A 22,376-nucleotide genomic window follows, 5' to 3' on the forward strand; every position below is an offset into this window, starting at 1 on the left:
CAGATTACTTTTTTTAAAGACTTTATTTGATAGAGAGAGAAAGAGAACATGAATGGGGGAAGGGCAGAGAGAATGAGAGAAGCAGACTCCCCACTGAGTATAGAGCCCAACATGGGACTCGATCCCAGAACCTCGAGATTATGACCTGAGCAAAAAGTAGAGCTTAATGAACTGAGCCACCAAGGTGCCCCTACTATTCAGTTTCTTATACTGTTTTACTGAAAGCTTCCCTGATCTGAGTCTGTAACTATTAGCTTATTCTGAATATCCTGAGCTAATGCTGGTAATTGAAAATATAAAAGATTCCAGTAAACTAGCTCCTCTATTAAGTTTACTAAAGAGGGAGCCTGCTTCCCTCTCTCTCTCTCTCTGCCTGCCTCTCTGCCTACTTGTGATCTCTGTCTGTCAAATAAATAAATAAATCTTTTAAAAAAAGAAAGAAAGAAAGAAAGAAACCTTTTGGCCTTAAGTTGCAAATAGGTCTCTCATTAGAAATTTGAATAATATATATTGAGCAATCAAGAATTGTTGTACAATGAATGGTCAATAAAAGGGACTGGGTTGGGTAGAAATTCCTAAAATTATTTAGGACTCTGCGAAGGAGTATAACTGATACACAGAACATTCCACTGATCCTTGTTTTAAGTGACCCGGAAGCATTTTCCTCAGATTTCAGATCTCAGGGGCCTCAGGAATACCTTCCTTTGAGAACATCTCATCTCACATATCTGGACCTAACTTCAGAGAATACATAAATTAGGGTGGCAGAAAATACACAAATTCTGTACTAGAAATATACCTGAAGTGTATGAAGCATTTGCTGCTTCTGGTATGCTAGCTTCATGAGCACATAGACACACACATCTCTAGGTAGGCTCGTCTCCTTCTTATTACCTGTCTGTTCTCTCCGAGTTCAGACGTCCCACTGGAACATATCATACACGTATTTGTAGAACACAGGTTCTAGAATGTATAGAGAGAGGATATAGTATTAGGTAACTTAGTTAATTTGTTGTTGTACTACAGATGTTTTTATATGAATTCTCTTCCAAATGAGGCTTAAACTCCTTGAGAAGAAGGGTTGTACCTTTCGGTCTTTATTTATATGCATATAACAAATATCTGATACATACTAAAAAAAAAATTAAAGCATCATGCTACATGCTAAGTGAATTAGGCAGGACATAATTCAGATATTTGCAAAACCTGTTGCTTGCCTTCAAAGGGAGGCAGATGTACACTAACATATATGCATGAATTGTTTACAAAAGCCAGTGCAATCATTTTGGGGGAGTGTGCAGGATTTGGCGGAAAACAGAAATGGCCAGCCTCCATGATCCAACTTGGAACTTTGGCTCCATGACACTTTCATATCCTCCGTGACATCTAAGCAGAGTGTTTTGCAAAAGGTCATTTCCAAACAAACATTAGATCAATCCATCTAGTCCAGCCTTCTTATTTTTGTACCCAGGAAATGAGGTGAACAGCATTGCTCAATTTCACATATTCGTTGTTTTTATCTTTTAGTTCCTCTCGTTGGTGTTGATTAAGTGACTTCTCCCCACCCCACATCAACTCATCCCTTACCCAGTTTACTGATTGTTCCTTAGAACTGGGCTTAACATGGGTAAAATAAAGGCATGATGTTATTCCCTCCCTTCGCTTCCAAGAGAAGTCCCTCTACCTTTGATCTTTAGTGAAAGGGATAATGGAAGACACAGAAAGGTCAGTGTGTGAAGAATTAGAGATGTGTTGAGCCACAAGATGATTCACACCATATGCTGTTGATTTCAGAAAAACCATTCTGAAAATTCTCTTCTCAGGAAATTCAACTTACCATCTGCATTTCTTATAAACCTACAACGTCCATCTATATAAATGTTACGCTGTTCCTACTGATCAACCACTTTATGCCTTTGCTCTGCCTTTCATTATAACCTCTGTCTTACCTATGTATGTTTCCAATGGAGGAAAAATATGAGGGAATGCCCTCAAATATTTGATATTCAATTACTGAGAGAAATCCATACCTGGGACAGTTGAGGTGGTGCCTGGAGTTTTTAATAAGCTGAGTTAAAGTAACTAATGGAGGGGCTTCAAAGTTCTAGAACTGACCATTGTGTGGGGAGCCCACATAAGAAAGACTTGATAGACATAAACATTTCTAATTATTGGGGTTAGCATCTTAGGCCTGATATCTTATAAACTCTTCTTATCTTCTTTTTTTTTTTTTAATTAAAAACACATTTCAGTATAAAATGTTCCATCAGAAATTCTCCTAAGGGCCACATTCCTCTGTACGAAATGCTGCAGTGGGCAGGGAGGCAAATGCATTTGGTTGTTGAGGTAAAATAGCAGAGAACATATCAACTCTTAGCTTTTAGGAGGATTTTCTTATTTCACTTAGAACTTCAGAATCACATGCACAAAGAGTGAGAATACAGGCCAGGAGCCCCGATTCTGTAGAATGACATCCTTACAGGGTAAGGATGGAGTTAACACGCTCTCCCTCTACCCCCACACTCTCAGAGTTTCTCGAGTACTATAATGTTGTAGTTCGGGCTTAGCATTTAGCCGAGATTTCTGGCATGAAGGGTTGGGATCGGAGCATGAGGAGGGTGGGGAGACTTAAAATGTGATCAGGGAGGAGAGCTGAAAAGGTTTGTGAGGTAAAAACAGCGCACATTTCCACTTGAGGCCCAGCGGACAGAGAAGGGATGCACGGTCCTGGATGATTCCCTATAGTGAAATAATTGTAACCAGACCCACAGAGCAGTTACTGTGGGCCTTCTGCCAGCACTGTGCTTGAAAATAGCTTTGTTATGTCTACACACACACAGACAATACACTGTGTCCTCTAGCACTTTTCTAGTTCAAATTATGTGGAAGCCAATTTTCGCCGGTCTCAGCTTTGTACCTAACTAGTGGTTAATGGCTTAAAACAATGCAACTTCCAAGGGTGTCCTGTATTGCAGGGAAAGCCCTGGTCAGGAGGCTTCTTCAGCCTGTATTGTCTTGAGATTAAGCCCGATGTTTTCTGTCCCCTTCCTGAGATGAGGACACAAGGAAGGGATGGATAGTTGAGTCGCCCGGAGACTGAACTGATGACAGAGAAGTCATCAGGTGATTGTTAGCTGCTGCTTTTGCTTAGCTTTATTTTAAAAAATATAGGATTCACTGAACATATTTTGCTCTTATCACTGTAATAATGAAGATTGCTTCTTAAGAAGAGTAGTTCTCGGTTCAGTTGCGATCGCCAGCATTTTTCCTTGCCAGGTGTCATATGTTATGTTAGAAATGTCTCATGTTGTAAGTATCTGATTTGTGATTTAACCTAAGCAGGATTGCTTTAAGATTGAAGGTGGGAATCGAGCCCTGCATTGGGCTCTCTACTCAGCAGGGAGCCTGCTTCCTCCTCTTTCTTGCCTGCCTCTCTGCCTACTTGTGATCTCTGTCTGTCAAATAAATAAAATCTTTAAAAAAAAAAAAGATTGAAGGTGGAAAAGACCTTTATGGTGTCTTCTGGGACTTGACTCGTTTTATAATAATTATATCATTATCTATCATATGCCAGGCTCTCCACTATCTTGACAAGAATTCCATCTAAAAGGACCCTATGCCTGAGAATTCTATAAATAATGATACCACTTTGAGAAAATAGCAATGTAGAAAGCTTCTCTTGGTTGAAGCCTAGGGTTGGGGCAGTGGGGTGGAGTGTGTGAGAAGGGGTTTTGAAAGGAAACTTCTGATCTCATTTTTCTCATCTCTGAAAGGTGTGTAAAGAGAACATGGGTATTGGTATCATTGAGCTTAGATGGGATCATCCATTCATTGAGTAGACCTGTATCAATGGTCTACTCATCGGTTCCTACTCTAGACATTGTGAATTGTACGGTGGGTTGGCAAACATGGAATTTTGTCTTCTTTGGCGAAGCAGTCTGTAACAAATATAATAAACTTATAGATGATAAGTACTAAGAACAACACAAACAGTAGAATAATGGAGAGTAATTTGATGAAGGGAACCATTTTATCTAGAGTGATCATGGAGAGACCGTTTGGAGGAAGTGACGTTTTAGCTGAGACCTGAAATATACGAAGGCTCACTGGTAGAGAACTGGACGAAGCATGGCAGCGAGAGGGAGGAGCAAGTTGGGAAGACTGTGTAGTTGGAACAAGGTTCCTGGGTTTGAGAAATGGGAAGATAAGCATGGACACTGTGAGCTGAGGGTTTGGAAGAGTCCAGATCCTAGAAGGCATCATAACAAGTAAGCATGACTGAGATCTATGGAGCCTTTTAAGAATGGAGAAATGATTTGATTAAAATTTTTAAAGATCATTCCAGCTTCTCCATGAAGAACTCTTGGTGTAGGAGCAAAGCAGGTACCATTTTGGAAGCTAGTACCATAGTTCAGGAGAGATTAGGGTAGCCTGGTCAGGGTGATGATGATGGAGACAGAAAGAAGTGGATAGATCTGATGTTCATTCTGCAGGTACAGCAAACAGGGAATGAATTAGAATAATGTGCTTTGGGGGAAAAGAAAAACTCAAGGCTGAGGTGTAGTTTCTTAGCGGAGCTCTTGGGTAGATTATATACCATTTACTGAAATAGACACCCTTTATTCTTTCCATGGGATTCTGAGAATTAAAAGAAGCATAAATACCCATGGGACTAGATCTCTGGGCCTCCGTGTCTTGCAACAAGACCCATAGCCAGTAGCCAGTTTCTCTTACAATTACTGACTGCACTTTGGTGCATTGGCTCCCCCAGCAATTTATTTCTTCTTAGAAAATGCTTTTCAGGGGCGCCTGGGTGGCTCAGTGGGTTAAAGCCTCTGCCTTTAGCTCAGGTCATGATCTCAGGGTCCTGGGATCGAGTCCCACATCAGGATCTCTGCTCAGCAGGGAGCCTGCTTCCTCCTCTCTCTGCCTTCCTCTCTGCCTACTTCTGATCTGTGTCTGTCAAAGAAATAAATAAAATCTTTAAAAAAAAAAAAAAAAAGAAAATGCTTTTCACTAAGATCATGGTGGCTATAAAGGACTAAGACCATTTGCATTTTTAAAAAGAGAGAAAATAAAGAATATGGATTTATTTACATTATAAATGGCTCATCTACTGCTTTATCCTTTCATTTTAATAGGATGATAATAGCAAATTGACTTTTATGCAGTTACCCCATCAGATGGCTTAGAAAACCTAATGAGTTAGTGGGTTCTTCAAGAAATATCTAAAATTTAGTATTTAAATTTAATCCCTTGAGGGTTTGTGGATTTTTATTCATTGCCAGGAAATTTTTGTTCTTGATAATGTCTATGGTAACACCCTAAATACTATCAAATATAATTTTTCTTACTAAGAATAAGAGTAGCTCCCATCCCCCCAACCCTAGATCCATTATAGTTTCATACCATAGTTTGCTAACTTGATCACTTTAATCAAAGCATACTTCAATTCATTCTGCAAAGTGACTTACTGTATGGCTTCATCAAATACCACTATCTTTGTACTTAAACATTCTAAGATATATTCCTAAACTCTATATTGAAACCCAGTTAGAACTCAACGCTATTTTTATATCGGTTCTTCTTGAGTTTTGAATCAGTCTCGTATACGGTCACGTTGTCTTAGCCTATCATTTTTTACTTCTAGGGTATTTTTGTGTCATTTGTTCAGAAGAGAATAATTGTTCCTTGTGACACTATTATTATTCTGTGTTTAGCTGATCCCAGTATTCTTTTTACTCTGTTTTTGAAGAATCATAATACATTTTGCCATCCATAGGAGAGAAATATAGAGAAGTAGAAACGACAGACTGAAAAGCATGTCATTTCACTAGCATACAAGATTAATGCATTCTGACCTCAACAAGTGGATGATGGCATTTAATTTGTCAAGAGCTCAAAGCGACAAACTCACAGTGAAGTAATCTGGGATACTGGAATGCAACCTGCACACAAAGAGAAAGATATTTTGTGTGTCAAAGACTGGCTTATTTCTGGCCATCTTGGATTTTCTTTTCTCCATTTGTGATGATTCTGAACCTTACTGAGTAACCATATGGGTGACCAAGGCAAAGTAATCTTTTATGTTCTTTGCATATCCTGGAAAAACAATATTCCTGTGAAGCCTGGTAGTGCCTTTCTAACCCATAAAGACATAGTACATCTGACCACGACATGCTGTGTAGGAGAGAGAAGTTTCTTGTTGCCTCAGTTGAGTGTGGAAATAGTGCATCAGAGTGCAAAAAGGTAAAATCAAAAAATAAAATGATGAAAAATAAAAACAGCAGACGGCTGTCACCGATTGCTTGTTCTGTGCCAAGTACGGGGCAGAGATCTTCTATGGGTTATCTCACTTAGTCCTCAAAGCAGTGCTGTAGGTTGGCATTAGCCTCCTGTTTCAGATGTGGGAAGAGGCTTAGAAGTTTATCCAGGTGAAAGGGGTAGATCTAGAAATGGAATTCAAGGTGACGTGACACCAGAATGCACTATTACACCACATCACCTTTCCGCTGTAAGAGCTATAACAAGATATGCTTTATTGCAAATGGCCGCCAGGGCCGGGAGTACCGAGAAGGGTGGCAAACTTTGAATAGGGATGATTTAGGAGGACTTTATAGAAAAAAAAGGAATTCAAGCTATACTCTGAAGATTTTTTTTTTCAGCTTTAGTACGTATGAGTCATACAGAATCTTGTTTAAAAATGTAGATTTTGAGGGCACCTGGCTGGCTCAGTCAGGAGAGCATGTGACTCTTGATCTCATTACTGTGAGTTCAAGCCCCAGGTTGGGTATCAAGATTACTTAAAAATAAAATCCTTTTTAAAAAAGCAGATTTTGAAGCCCTCAATATAGTTTGGGTGATTCGATTACATGGGTTCCATAGACCACAGGAAGAAACCATCACCCTAGCCTGTCCGCTGCCTTGAAAGTGAGGTTGTGCAGTAGCCCCAACAGAACCAAGAATAATATTGGGCACATAGTAGGCAATCGAATATTCATGTAATGAGGGAATGAATCCGTGCAGAGAAGGAAGTCTCCCTTTAATTATTGAAAAGTATGAATTAGATATCTGTTAAGGTAGCTGTAGATGGTAGGGTATCCATGCCAACAAATTTAGTTTTAATTCCAAATGTTGATTGACTGATTCAAGAAATACTGAGAGTCATGCTTGTTACCATCATCTCTATTTTGAAACACCTTCTTCCCCATCTTGGAAACTGCAATACACGTATAGTCATTGTTGGAATCTTTAGCATCAGAATTCTGATGTAACTCTAAGTGTGTCTGGCACCATGCGTAGAACTAGAATACATCTGTGAGCAAAACATGGATGTTCCATGCGAATCTGCCAGAAATGGTACAGTAGGTTCATCCCAAATGCATGTGATGCTTTGAACCTGGCTCCCAGAGAACATGCATTCCAGCGAAGGGAGGCATACAAGTTAATTACATCTGACAGTAAGTGCTATGAAAGAAAAAAATAAAGGATGATACTGTGATAGCATGTGCTGATGGGCTAAGGGTAGGGAAGGGTCATAATGGCAAATAAGGGAAGGATTAGGTAGGGCCACCAATGAGATGACAGTATTTTTGCTGAAAGTGAAGTCATAAATGTGATCCAACTTACACTTGGTTTTTTTGAGTTTTCCTGAGTTATTATTTGATTGCAGCATTAACTGAGTTTCACCCTTTCTTATCCAATGCTACTTGACATCATGACAAAGCCTTAGATAACAGAAGTCCAAATGAAGAAGAGAAATAATCCATATTTTTTAATTTCTACCAATATTTAGAAATATGCCTGTACATGATTGAAAACTGGACATCCCTTCAAAGTTTAAAATTATTCACCCAGAATCCAGTAAAGGCTTTAATTTGTCTTTTTTAAAGACAATTAGTTATCTGTTTTTGACAACTGTCTTTTAAATTAAATTATCTTTTTTTTTTTTTTTTTTAGGGGTGGGTAGGGACAGAGGGATGGGGAGAGAATCTTAAGCAGGCTCCATGCCCAGTATGGAGCCAAATGCAGAGCTTGATCTCAGAACCCTGAGATCATGACCTGAGCCAAAATCAAGAGTTGGAAGCTTAACTGACTGAACCACCCAGATACCCCTCAATTTTATGTTTTTGGTGGGCATGACAGTTTATCTGGAAAACTTGATATACTACCAGGGTATGTTGGGAGGAGGAAAGAGAATCGAGGGAAATTTAAGGCAGGCTCTCAGAGAAGTCTGCTTGTTATTTGGCCATTGGAAACCTTTATAACTGACTTGAAAGAATATAAGAGGGAGATTCCTGGAGAGAGTATGATCTGGGAGTGATCATATTAGTCAAGCTGTATTCTTATTCATCGCTCTGAATTTAGGTGCCATTGGAGTTGACATCTAATAGCCCCATTACCATAGCAGATGTATCCCATTTTATAATTTTCATTGTGCTAAAATTCTCCATTATAGGCAATACTTTACCTGAAATATAAAATACTTGTGATCAGTTTGTCTGAGAAATCATAACATTGGAAGGTTGCCCAGAGCCCATCTGGTCTGTAGAGATGCTATTTAGTGAGAATGTTCAAGGATCACCAGGCAAAGGAGAATAATATTGGTAATGTAAAGTAAGTTATTTTTAAAATAAAGGGCTTTTTTTTTTTTAGTTTAAAAAAAATTAAGTGGCTTATTTGGAAATTAAGCACTATTTTGGTATAAAATTTTCTTAATTGTATGAAATGATGCTGTCCTTATTCAGCGAAATTAAGTTATCAGCCTTCCACAGATTTCATTTGCACTAAAATATTGAACACTGAAAGATCCCAGAAGAGCAAACCTATCTCCACCAATATTGCTAGCAGTAGAACCATTTTAAAAAATAGATTGTTATTACTAAAATAATACATACCTGTTGTAAAAAAGAGACTATAAAGAGCATAGAAATATAGAAGCAAAAATCAAAACCCTCCCTACACAACTTTCAACAACTCAGCAACTTTTTTATGCTTGAATAGTAAAGTAACTCCATAATACTATGATGCCCATTCCAAATATTCTTAATGTATACAATGTATTTATTGCAACAGTGTTTCCTACTTTATTGTCTTCAATCTGCCTGTCACCTTCCCTTCAGATCTTGTGTTCATTTTGTCTTCCTTCTTCCATTAGTTTTTTGTTTTGTTTTGTTTTGGTTTTTGGTTTTTTTTTTTTATCAGTTTAATGCAAAGCCATCTGTTTTACCTACATAATGCTTTGTCCAACATAAGCAAGCTTAGAATCAAGAAGATTTTAGGTCATTGTCGGTGTCTATGGCTACTTGTTGGAAATTGGGTGTTGAGAAATTCCTGAATTCTAGGAACTAAAGTTCAAATTGAATTACAAAAACATGGTTCCAAGCCACTCAAAATGGATGTAATGCTGTGAAACCTCTATGAATGACGTACCAATCTTTTTTGTTAATATTTTTCTTATCAGTATATGCTCCATATATTACCTCTGACCATAGTTATTACAAATAGTTTATCAATTTGTCATTTGTTTCAAGTTTGCTTCATATTGTTTTGACAGATGGGACTTTTTTCTTTGTTCTTTCATTATTAGTAGTCAATTCTCTGTGTCCTTGATAAATTCTTCAGTTAGTCATGACTCATCTTTTTGTACCTCCTGAAGAATGTTACATATGCTTATAAAAACTATGTATGCTTTCCCCCTAAAATAATCCCAAACATATATATAGCAGAGGATTTGCTGTACCCCAGGGTAATCTATGGACCCCAAGTTAAGAGCTCATATTAGAAAGTCCTTTCCAAAAAAAAAAAAAGTCCTTTCCTATGTCAATTACCAACTTCCATTTTTCATCTAGGGTTTTCTCATTTCATTTTTCAGTAGAATTTATTTTGGCATTCAGTATGAGGATCTAAGTTGAATTTTTATAGAGATCCATTTACTCGATGCCATTTCTTATGTAATCCATCTCCAAAAACAATTTGTTTTGCGTTCCAGTCATTGAATTTATCAAGGTCTCCCTTGAGTTTTCTGCTTATTATTCTGTCAGTTCTTTTGACATTTCAGTATCATTCCACTTTTTAAATTTTTCTTTAAGCGTTTTTACCTATTTATTTTTCCAGGAAAAATTTAGAACCCTTTTTCCATGTTGCCCAAAACAGTCTGAGTGACAATTTACGACAACTGTGTGAATCTGGGCTTCTTTATAACAGTTGGTTTTCCCATTCAAGATTATCTGCCTCTGAATTATTCAGATCTCTCTTTTATTGGCAAAATAACATTTCAGGCTTGTCCTTAGTTCCATACTTTTTGGTTTAGACTTATTTTCGGAATGGTAAATATTTGTATGCTCTGCTGTTACCATTTTGCCCTTAACTAGTTATTGCTCATGTTTAACACATACAATTTTTTGTATATTTTTCTTTTCTCTAGCCCCTTTAATTCACAGTACGTTGTAACTGATTATCTTGTTTTTTGGTGTATGTGGGGAGGGGTATATACATGGCTTCTGGCTATAGTAATACTTAATCTCTGTTCATTTGAGGTTTTCGGTGTTTGTCTTTATTGTACAAAGTAGTCATTATGACTTCAGGTTTTGGAGTAGGCTGGCTTCTGTTCGATCCTTCCTCCACCTCATTACTACCTAGGTAACCTTCAACAAGTGAAAATTGTGTTTCTTGACCTTGTTAAATTTCAGTTTCTTCACCTGAAATTTGGGGTAATTACCCAGAATCACCAGATTGTTGCCAGGATGAAATAAATTTGGGCATTTGAAAAGTATTACAAATAGGGAAGCTCATATAATCATGATTAGTGTTTCTATTATATTAGGTAACCATTTAAAATATTAAGACTGTCGGGGCGCCTGGGTGGCTCAGTGGGTTAAGCCGCTGCCTTCGGCTCAGGTCATGATCTCAGGGTCCTGGGATCGAGTCCCTCATCGGGCTCTCTGCTCAGCAGGGAGCCTGCTTCCCTCTCTCTCTCTCTCTCTGCCTGCCTCTCCATCTACTTGTAATCTCTCTCTGTCAAATAAATTTAAAAAAATAATAAAATAAAATAAAATATTAAGACTGACAATAAGCTTTCATGTCTAGGTCCTGGTTTTCTCTGGATTTTTTTTAACCTTTGTTTCACTTTTTGTTGATGTGTGCTTTTCTTCATGTGGCTATGCAACATTTTTGGTTTTACTGAGATTTTGTTAAAAATGGAATTTGGGTCTTTTCTCAGTATCTGTTGAGATTTTTTTATCTAGATTCTCATACTGAAATCATTTATAGGATTTGTTAGAATAATAGATTTTTAAATATTATTTGTTTATATTATGAATGAAATTTGGCTTCTTTAGTATGCTATTGGTTTAATATTAGAATATTTTATATATGGCTTTGTGTTTATTTTCCTGAGTGACATTTATAGTTTCTTTAACTGAATAATGTGTGTGTGGGTGTGTGTGTATGTGTGTGTTCTGTATTGTTACAGCAGCTAGCTAATATTAATTGTGTACTAATGGACTATAAAGAGAATCTTGTCAAGTATTCTTTATTTTTTTCCCATTTATCCCTCAAGTATATGGTAGCATAAGTAGTAAATGAACAGGGAAGCTTCCTAATTCAGATTGACTTGATCTGTCTGTACTCTGCCTCTATCTCTGCCAGATTTTTGTTTTTTTTGTTTTTGTTTTTGTTTTAATATATTAAGTGATGTTAAATTCACAAAACAAACTGTGAAATTTTGTATCTCTTCTTTTCTCTGGAGACACTTGTGATCACTATCCTTGTAAGTTTGAATGAAACCATCTGTCCCTAACTCTGAGAGGTAATTCTATGATAAATTTTTCAGTTTTAATTCTTTCTATCTATATTCTCTAGAACTGTGTCCATTTCATAAGATCAAATTTGTTCATTAATATTTATATATAATTATAAAGATAACTATGATATAATGGCATATTTTGTTACTTATAATATATTTTAATATATATCTAATATTAATATAAAATACATATTATATAATATTTTCTTTGTTAGATGTTTTGTTACTATTATTTTTTTCAAAAGGCCAGTTCTTGGATTTCTTCATGAGTAATGCTGTTTTTCTTTTGTCCTTTTTTTTTATTGTGTTAATATCTTTTCTGTTTTCCTTAGGATCACTCTGCATTTTCTTATTAATCTTACTGGATGAATCATGGTTCATTTATTTTTCCTTTTATATTAGTATGATTTTTTTCAAAACTGCATATTTACCTCTGAAGACACTTTTGGCTGACTGTCATTACTTTCTAAGGATATTTGGGCTACCTCCTTGGTAGAATGACAATTGAGAATAGTACTTTCAAATGTTTAACAAACTTTGTTTCTCTTGTTATTGACCTTTTTTTCCATTGTATGCTGGTCAGATAATGAAGCTAGATAATCAACCACACTAGTGGTGTGTGAGGTATTGTTTTTCCTTAGGGCAGTTGAAATTTCCTTTTGGCTCAGTGTGTCAGCCAACTTTTTCAAAGCTCTTTAGTGGATCCATGAATTCTTAAGAAAAAAGAAATAACTCTTTGTAGGAGATATGTTTTAATATTATTAAATTATATCTACTATATAAACAAATCCTTTATAGTCTTTACCCTGAAATAAGTAGATTAAATTACCTGAATAGTAATCTGGATCCCTCCGTTACTCCTTTTTTCTTATGGTCTTTGATCCATACATTTTGGTGAAAACATTTCATCCTGTTAGATATTTATTATAGATACAACCTTATCTTGCAGCCAAATTGTACTTCCTTGTTCTTTTCAGTATTTTTATGTCTAAAATGTTACATCATTTGCAACTAATCTTGCCATCCATACATTCACGTGTGTGTTGTGGAAAAATCTGTGCCCTTTCTTTTTTTGTTTATACATTTTATTTTCTTAGGTTAAAAAATGATTTTAAAATAATGTCAATAATTTTTAGATACCATTTTTAAATAAAGCTGATATTTAAAAATAAATATATCTTGTAATTAGGGACTTACCCCTTTGACTCCTTGCTATATGAACTTGGTTTAAATTTACTTTGCTTTCCCCACCTGTACTTACTTCTGCATGTTTAATAGCATAATCTGGATTTATGCAACGGGCTGTTTTAATTAATTTATTTCTTACCATTATTTTTTATTTTCTTTTCTGAAGAATTGTGCTAAAAGACTTATTAAGTCTCCCTTTTGTGTCTGATTTTTGAGCCCTTAGAAGGGCTTTCGTAACAACAACATATTGTAGGGTTTTTAATTTTGATTTATGTATTCATCAGCTGAAACAGATCTTAAAGTTATCTGTTTGCTTTATTTTGGTTTTCAGAGCATGTGTTTGTAGAGAGGTAGGTTAGTTGACTTAGTCAGTCCTAGCAATGTGTGTTTCTGCATTTACTCATAAAGGACAGGAGCGTAGTAGAAAATTCTTGGGCTTGTTTCCCTTCACTGGTTTTAACTGTCCTTTTTCATTGTCTCCTGTAATAAGCTTTGCAGGGAGTCCTAAGACAGAAATTCTGTTTTTTTGTTTTTGTTTTTGTTTTTTTTTAAAGATTTTATTTATTTATTTGTCAGAGAGGGAGAGAGAGCGAGCACAGGCAGACAGAATGGCAGGCAGAGGCAGAGGGAGAAGCAGGCTCCCTGCCGAGCAGGGAGCCCGACGTGGGACTCAATCCCAAGACGCTGGGATCATGACCTGAGCCGAAGGCAGCTGCTTAACCAACTGAGCCACCCAGGCGTCCCAGAAATTCTGTTTTGTTTTAATTCCTAAATTGCTTTAAGGATACTTCTCATTTGTGTTTGAAATTACCTCTCTGCACACATACACATACATACACTCATACGTATCAGGATGAGTGTCGGGGATGCAATTCTTAGTATTTCCTGAAACCTACCAAGTCCTTTGAGCCTCCCTTGGGCATTTTTAATCAAGTGAGATTTTGATGACTAACAAAGCGTACCATGGGCTTCAGAGCTTGAGCCCTGGAGTCTGAGACACCCGGATGCAGAGCCGTGTTCTTGTTCTCACTGTGACGTGACTTTAGGAAAGCCTCAGCTTCCACATCTGTAAGAAGAAAATAGTAAGTTGTTGACCTCATGGGGGTGGTTTTGTGTGCATTAGTGCAAAGCACCAGTGGAACAGCTGGAAAGAGGTGGTAAAGGCAGTGTCTGTTGGTCCTCAGGAGCAGGCAAAGCTCGTCTCTTGAAGTGGGTTTCTGTTTCCTGGCCTCCAGATCGGTCATCTTGTCTTTCCTTGTCATCACTTCATTATTTTCCTTGAAAAACAAACAAAAACTGGGGGGGATATTCTTCCATTTGTAGTCCATATCATTAACCCCATTTTCCACACTTTCAGTTTCACAGGACCCACATCCATTATCAATGGACTCCCTCTCGTGCAGGCTTCACTTTTGCTGATACTACTCTATGCTCCTTCTAGTCTTTCTTTCTCTCAGCTTCTATTTTGTCATCTACACTTACCTTCTGTACTGATGTATTCCCTTTTTGTTCACTCTTTTTTCCACGGGCTCTATACTATTTTTCTTGTCTTTTCCTTTCCCTTTTCTTCATTTTCTTGTCCCTGTACTTCCTTCTTAAGTTTCTTGTATTTTTTTTTTTCTTTATCCTTCCCTTGGTTCTTCCTCGGTTCCTATTTTTGCCCTTTTAAAGATTACTCTCAATGAGAAACTCTGGCTTCAAAAAGGCTGTGTTGCTATCCTTGCTCTATTTGCCTCCCAAGTACAGATCTATTCAAACTTGCCCTTGAAGGATGGGATGATAAACAAGACCCAGTGGTCAATTCTCAGGTCCTGGTGGAGATCCAGACAGTGAGGAATGCCCAGGGAGGAGAGGATCTAGGCAGAGGCTTGCCAGCAGCGCTCATTGGCTTTTCCCCCTTGTGGCCCCTCCTCCAGTAAAAGTGGGCAGGGCTGGAGTGGGGCAGAACCAGGCTCTGGAGTCAGCCCTAGCTAATCCTATGACCCTGAGCAGGATCCTGACACTTTGTGTGCTTTGATGTCCTTATTTGGGTGATAAAAGTAATAGCATCTCTTAGGATTGCCAGGAAGAATAAATGAAATCATGAATATAGTACTTCTCACAGTGTGCCTGGCACACAGTGAACATGCAATAAGTGCTCTGTAATACGTGATAGTTTTGGAGATATATCTGAATTACATTCGGTACCAAGAAAGTATAGTGGGTACAGCAGGAAATCCACAAGACCTTGGTTCAGAAACTCAAAGCTACCAAAGCTGAGTCTGTGTTATTCTCTCAATATGTATGTATGTATGTATGTGTTTATTTATTTTCAGGATTTTTTAAAAATTTGAGAGAGCATGCACAAGTGGGGAAAGGGGCAGAGGGAGGGGGAAACAGACTCCCTATTGAGCCACCCCAGGCACCCTTCTTTCCGTCTTTTCTTAATGGCTGTTGCAGCTCTAGCCATCATTCTTTTTTTTTTTTTTTTTTTTAAGATTTTATTTATATGAGAGAGAGAGAGAGCAAGGAAGAAGCAAACTCCCCACTGATCAGGGAGCCCAATGTAGGTCTTGATCCTGGGACCTGAGCCAAAGGCAGTCGCCTACCCAAATGAGCCACCCCTCACATCCACATTCAGGTAAAAGGAGGAAGGAAAGAATGAAGGATAATTGGAGAATGCCCGTAGGAAGAAAGAGAAGGCTTTCTCAGAAATACCCAGTGGACTCTTACTTATGCTTTATCACTCATTACTCTATTTCTTGTGTATCCCCTCCCTACTGGGGAGTCTGGGGGACATGATTTTGGCATCTCACATGAGGGGTAAGGGAGGCAAAAAAAAAAGAAACTTGGAATATACCCCCTAATTCCTGTCATAATTTCTAGGACTTGAGAGTCTGACAATAGGGACAGGAGAGGTAGAGTTAATGCTTGAAAATTTAAAAAGAAGTACAGGTCTGGTGCAGAACCATGTGTGTACTTTTTTAGGCCATGAGTATCTTGGGTCTTTAATTCAGGAGATAGATGGGCAAACAAGGGTTAACTTTTGGGGTGTCTTTTGTCATTTCTCCCCACCCCCTCCTTTAGGTGATAAGTCAGCTCTGTTTTCTAAATGTAAAGTATGGAAACGTTAAACAATATTTTTCTTATTCCAGTCACATCAGCCATAAGGTTACTTGAAATAAATTTCTGTTAAAGATTTCCGTTAATCTTAGTTGATCTTTCCCTCAGTGTGTGTGTGCCGTGCATAAGACTTTTAAAAAATATTTTCTGTCACCATTGACATCTAATAATTAGAAAGACTGCTAGGAGTTGACATGATAAACCAGGAGTTTCTAAAATAGAATAACATTTACTTAAAATTCTAGACAAAATGCATACTGATTTTCATTGAAGTTTAAAATGCAGGTGAGCATTGAGAATCCCTATTTTAACATATGCTTCTTTGATAAGCAGGTAGAAAGGCATCACTTTAATCCCTTTTATTCAACAGGGGAAAAAAATGAGAGAAAATGCTGTAATTTAGGATAATAGTGGTAACAGAGATGCAGCCGAGTATTTCTGTCACCTGTCCAAGGGTTCGACTTCTGGCTTTTGAGGCAGGAACTCTGCAAATCCCTGAACTCTTGTAGAAAAGTTTCAAAAACACTGCCATCCGGCAGTTCAGTTAAGCAAATGCGTATGTGCAGTCTTTTGTCCTAACATTTGGTACCATATGGCACACCAATATTTCCTGAAGAACCTTCTACCCTCCTCTACAACACCTCAGTGGCCAACAGTCAAGAGGAAAGATGTTTCCACAAGTAGAGAGGATTTGTTACAGTCACGCTGGGTCCAGGTACTTGTTTACTTAACCAGTCATGAGAAATAAAAATAACGTGGGTGACAATGTCTTCCTGCAGGATTAGGTCAGTTGACTTAGAACTGTATATTTATTCATGCTGAGTGCTGGACAACCTGCAAAACAAGCAGAAAAGGGAAAGTAAGCACTGTCCTCCAGCTTCCTTCCCAGACTTGGGTTGCTCACAGCTTGACTGGGGTAACCTTGAGGGGAAGCGCTCATCTTGTCACATTTTATCTACTTCAAAAGATTTCAAAGCTCGGAGATGAAAATGAGGGTCAGACTTGGATTTGAGGTTGCAGGGTACATGAAGAGAGAGAGGATTTTAGAATGGCCAGGATTTACAGCCTCGGGGTGATACTGTTGGAGGGAATTGAGTGTACAGGGAGAAGTAGGATGGAGTTCCACTGTTGTGAATTGATCTCAGTCTATGTGATCTCAAGTTAGCATAACTTTGTGTGACCATTCGTCAAATCATATTCCCTAAGAGTTTAGGTAGCGAAGTATTTCAGGGAAATGATTATTGAGTTTACCAATAAAATACCATTTTTTTTGTAAAGCTGCAGAAAACTTAATTGATGTTTTTGGTGTAATGACAAATCCTGAAGATAAGCCGAGATGTATAAAGGAAAAAAGCAATTCAATTTCAGTGGCAGCATTTTCTTTGTCAGTTAGGGACTTCCTTCCCAAAAGTGTGTTCAGAGACCCAGTTTCTGTACCTTTCATTTATACTCACTTCAGGTAATCCGTGAACGATGTATATGAAAGAGTATAATATAAATTTGACTTGGATAGTCCTCAACCCATCTTCTCTTTTCTTGTATCTTTTCTATCTCAGTTCAGGTATGGATGGATCATAGGTAGGTGTCTCGGTGATACCAGGAGAAGTCATATTTCCATATTTGGAGGTAGTATTAACTGTGTTTTCTGTTAGTACACCCAATTTTAGGCCTGGAGCTTTTGAATTCACGTAGAGTACAGTGTCGAGCACAACACAACAGAACAAAAACACGTTCCCATTAGCAGGATCTACTCCTCTTTGCAGTGGGACTAATGGTCCGATGGTCCTTTTGGCAGATTCATTACCTGACAAGAGAAGATTGGTTTCCTTTGTTGGATGGTCAGTATTTTATTCTAGAATCATCATTGGCATGTACTCGGTACAGTTCAGAATAATGTTTTTACCAATCTCCGTGGGCTTCAAACACTTTCTGTCTCATCTTTCTTGTTCCAGCTCACAATGACTCTTTCCCCATGATTGCTGATTTATTTAGCATCTGTACAGTGACATTAGTTTTCTGGCTACATTTCTATTTTACACCATCTTAAGGAACATAAAACGAGACTGTTTTTTGTCTTGGATTTTTTGGTTGAATATTTAGTCAATTGGATTATGGCTGATGGGTCATGCAATTTCCCCATAGGACTGGTTCATGAAGTTGCTCATCACTGCATTAGACAGAATCATTCTTCTATGTACAGAAGATTGCCCCATTCAGGAAATAGTTTTCATTATCTGGGTTTGCTGTTGCTGCTCGTGTTGACAAATTCTCTTTCTGTACCAAGATGTGTATGTGTTGTCCTTTTTATCGGTTACCTCTTAACTGCCTGTGATGATAGGTCCATCTGGGGGGTTGGGGGGATGGGGGAAGATTATTTCTTGTTTCTTTTTAATAAATGCAGGTGAGTCAGTCATGGAGGCTCCAAAATTCGTCCTTTTTTTTAAAGCACTTCCAAGTATAGATTTTATTTCGAACAGTTCACACATGTGTAGAATTAGCTGAGAAAACTCATGGGGAGAAAATTTGTTTTGTTTTGTTTTGTTTTTTTCATTTAAGTGCTAGCAGTTGAACTTAGGAGCCCAACAAGAAGCACTGGACAAAGTGTCTTTCTTGGGATGTGTCTTCCTTCTTCTAAATGTGCTGTTAGGGCCATGAATGCTTCTGAATACACTCAGAACGAAAATAGAACACCAGGTAGCAGTCGTGTCATTAATTTTCCTGTTTTTGCTGCTGGAAACTAGAAGTGTTTGAAATGGGGTTCAGATGAGCTCCCCGACTGGAGAAGTATTACCCAACCAGACTATAAACCACATCAAAGTGTAAGCATGTCAAGGAAGGTGGCAAGTTCATAACCATAATGTTAAATGATACAATGTTATAACTTATAGTAGAAGCATGTGATACTCTTATCAGAATAATCTGATATGTCCCAGTTTGGTATCTTTCCATTTACTTTCGAAAGAATGGGCCAAAGTTAAGGTTCGGAACCTTAATTAAGACTTCGGAACCCAAATTAAGACTCGAGGATCTCCTGAATTTGGTGGCAAACAAAAATCTGCCAACTGAGTTGACAGACAGTGCAGTTATGACAGTATGTGACCACGAGGACATGACATGCTGCACTTGGCTTCCTGATCCGGTTGTCAAAGAGCCACCCGATGCAGTGTTCCACGTTGGGAGTGGGGGGGGAGAGTTCCATCTGGAAATGGCGTTAAATAGTAAGTGAGAGCAGAGGATCCACAGCCCACCAGGTGCAGCTGGTTTGAATGGTAGCCCTACCACCAACTACCGTGTGTACTCTTGAGTTACTGTGTGTAACTCTTGAGTCTCCATTTTGCTATCTGTGAAATGGGAACAAAAGTATATAATCTCTGTTCATAGGATGTTTAAGATTACGCAGTAATAACGCGTGTACAACACGCACCACCTGGCCCTGGCCAAGGGCTCATTGAATGTTGGTTATTAACTGGAAGCCCCTGAAGGAGGCAAACCTTCCTAACAGGAAAAGATTACACCTACAGGCCTCCCCAGAGAATCATGGATTGTTTATTGCCTGGAAAGCTCATAGCTAGCTAGCCAAGATTTGCAGGCATTTATAAATGTTACCCTTCTAGTATATATTGTGGTTTAAAGGTAATTGTCAATAATTCCAGGGAGGAAGCCTAAGAGGGGGGGAGGGGTATGTGGCCTAAATCCTGTGGCTTTTAATGGGCTCAGGCTCAGAATTGAGAGGAGCTGCTCCTTTCCTCCTGGTTATACTTGTGGCCTCTTGATTATCGTTTGCCCCCAAAGCTCTTGGCGCCCCATCTCCTGTTCTTGGTGGTGAGAGGGGTCTTGGTGTTCAGAAGTCAGGGTAGTGTGCCTCCAGGGTAATTGGCAGAAGGGGGGCCATTTTAGGAGTTCTTACTTCACCACTGTGGCCTAGAAAGTTCCCCGCACAAGGCATACAGCCTTCTCTTTGCTTTCGCTCAGTATATGACATTCTAGAAGTTTCCTAGTCTGACTTCACTTCTATGAATCCCTGAAAGCATAGATACAAATAGGTCATAAAATAGAAATCAGACTTTCCCCTAAATACAAGCCCTCTCAGGATACCAACAAATTAACCTATGGCTATTTCCTGAACCACTAATTAGTTACCCTCCCACGGGTAGAAACACCATGGAGGCAAAAATTCCTTGGTTTCCTGTATTAACTTCCTCGCTTTTGGCGAAATTCAGGAAATTTTGAAATTAAATGATTTCTGAAGTTGTGCATTATCAAACGTCAGAGTAAAATTACCTGAATTACACCGTTTCCATTTCCGGATGTTGATTTCTTCCTTCTAATTACAAGTACTCCAAGAAGAGCTAGTTTTTATAACCCAGCATGAGAGCAAGTAACTCGCGTTTCTTCAGGCTGACTTCCTGAATCGGCCTGAATACAACTGCTTAAGGCTCAAGATAAATGGTCCCTGTTCTGTCATCGTCGTCATCATCATTATATTTTACGTGCTAAGGGTCACTAGGGAAATGGTCTCCTGATGGTCAGACCTTGTGCTTGATGTTTCCAAAGGAATCTTTCCCTGCTGATAGGTAACATAGGAAACTTGTTTCATTTCTTTTTCTTTTTCTTTTCCTTTTTTTTTCTTTTTCTTCTTTTTTTTTGTGGTTTTCCATAAAGAGTAATATTTACAATGAGGACATTTTATCTGTGTGTTTAATGTTATTTTAAACTCATTCGGTTGGTTTAGACATATTTATCAAATCCAAGTGTACTTTTAGGTATCTTGCTGTTTGCTTATGAGAAAAACCAAAAAATAAAAAATACGCTTGTCCATTTGAGAGGATTCTGCTGTACCATAAATAAGTGGCTGGAAAGTCTTGTGAGACAGCTTTTTTGTTGTTCATTTTTGCCCCTCTCCCAAATAACTACCATGGGAAAGAGAAAGGAGATGAGCTTTACATCTCTGGCAGATCAGGAAAAAAGTCTTAATGTGACCCTAGTGTTCAGAATTATCCCTTGACTCTTTTCCTAATTTTTCTAACCATGGTGCATGGTCTCTACTGAATGATTATGTGGGTTCAGTATCAATCAGCAAAGGGCCAAATCATGCTATTGGTTTTTAGAAGCAAAACTTACCCACCTCCTGGGCCCCATCCCACAACCTCCCTCCCTTTCTCTAGAGTTCGGTGCATTGTCAGGTTCTGAGCTTGGTTCCTAACAAGTGTTGTGTAAAACAAAACAGAAGTAAGTCTGTTTCCCTTGTTCTTATATTTTTAAAATTCATAAGGTTGGGTTTCAATTTCCTTATATAAGTTACGTTATGAAAGTAACCTCACAAAATAGTCTACATCCGGTCTTGCTCCCTCTTTGGAAATGGTGGTAGTGTCTCTCTTATTTTTAATCTAGGGGCAGAGCAAAACGGTATCAGAACTCTATCGTACTTTTCTCTCCCCATCTGCTTCATGTTCAAGCCACCACATGGGAACCGTGGCTCAAAACTTAGCAGAATGTTGTACTGTCTACCACTTCTTGATGGCTTATTTCGCACCAGGAACTAGGTTAAGTACGTGCCGTCACTTTCATTCGATCAGTACAATGAAGTAAAGTAGATATTAGCATCTGCGAGCTAATTGGGGAACCTGAAACTTTGAGAGGTCAATTTCACATAAGTAGGAAGTGAAAAGGCCAGAATCTGATCACTGGGCCCCCACTCTCAAAAACACGAACGTGGTAAATGTGATGGGAAGACGTAGTAGAAAGTAAAGCAGTGTCCTGCTCCATCATCGAAAATCAGCTGTAATTAAGATACCAGGTTTCCCCTCTGCCTGGGAGATGCCAGCGTCCTCTGCGTGCATATGAGGGCTCATAGAATTACCACGTGCTCCTGTCACACCTCAAGGAAGATAGCAAATCATCATCCCCCTACCTTCAATGTTCTGACCCAGCCTTGGCAAACAGCCTTCTAAAATGAAAGTGGAGGACGAGAAGCAGAGTAACTATCCAGGCTGCGTGATAACTGCCATATTTCCCAGTTAAGTAAAACACTGTCACCCTGACATTCAGGACTGAAATGAAGAGGTGTCATGATGCGAATTTCATGCATGCTTTGAGTCAGATGCCTTCCAGTGTGTATGTACTCTTTGAAAGAGAACAGGAGTCCCTGCACCTGTACCTGCATTTGCTTTCTGTATGTTTAGGAGTGGTATTGTGGTTCTCCAATGAAAGCGACTTCTGCTCCATGTCTTTGTGCTCTTGGGCTAACAATCACAAGAAGTAGGTATCTAATAACTTAATA

At 38.4% G+C, this 22,376-nt stretch overlaps 1 protein-coding gene across 5 annotated transcripts in view; it reads left to right on the forward strand.

Annotated features, from left to right (window-relative positions):
- Positions 1 to 22,376, forward strand: part of PCSK5 (proprotein convertase subtilisin/kexin type 5) — a 461,872-nt gene that overhangs the window by 209,332 nt on the left and 230,164 nt on the right. The gene's annotated exons all lie outside the window — the stretch shown is intronic.

This window comes from Lutra lutra, chromosome 13 (genome assembly GCF_902655055.1).
Source record: "Lutra lutra chromosome 13, mLutLut1.2, whole genome shotgun sequence".
In the NCBI taxonomy this organism is placed as follows: domain Eukaryota; kingdom Metazoa; phylum Chordata; class Mammalia; order Carnivora; family Mustelidae; genus Lutra; species Lutra lutra.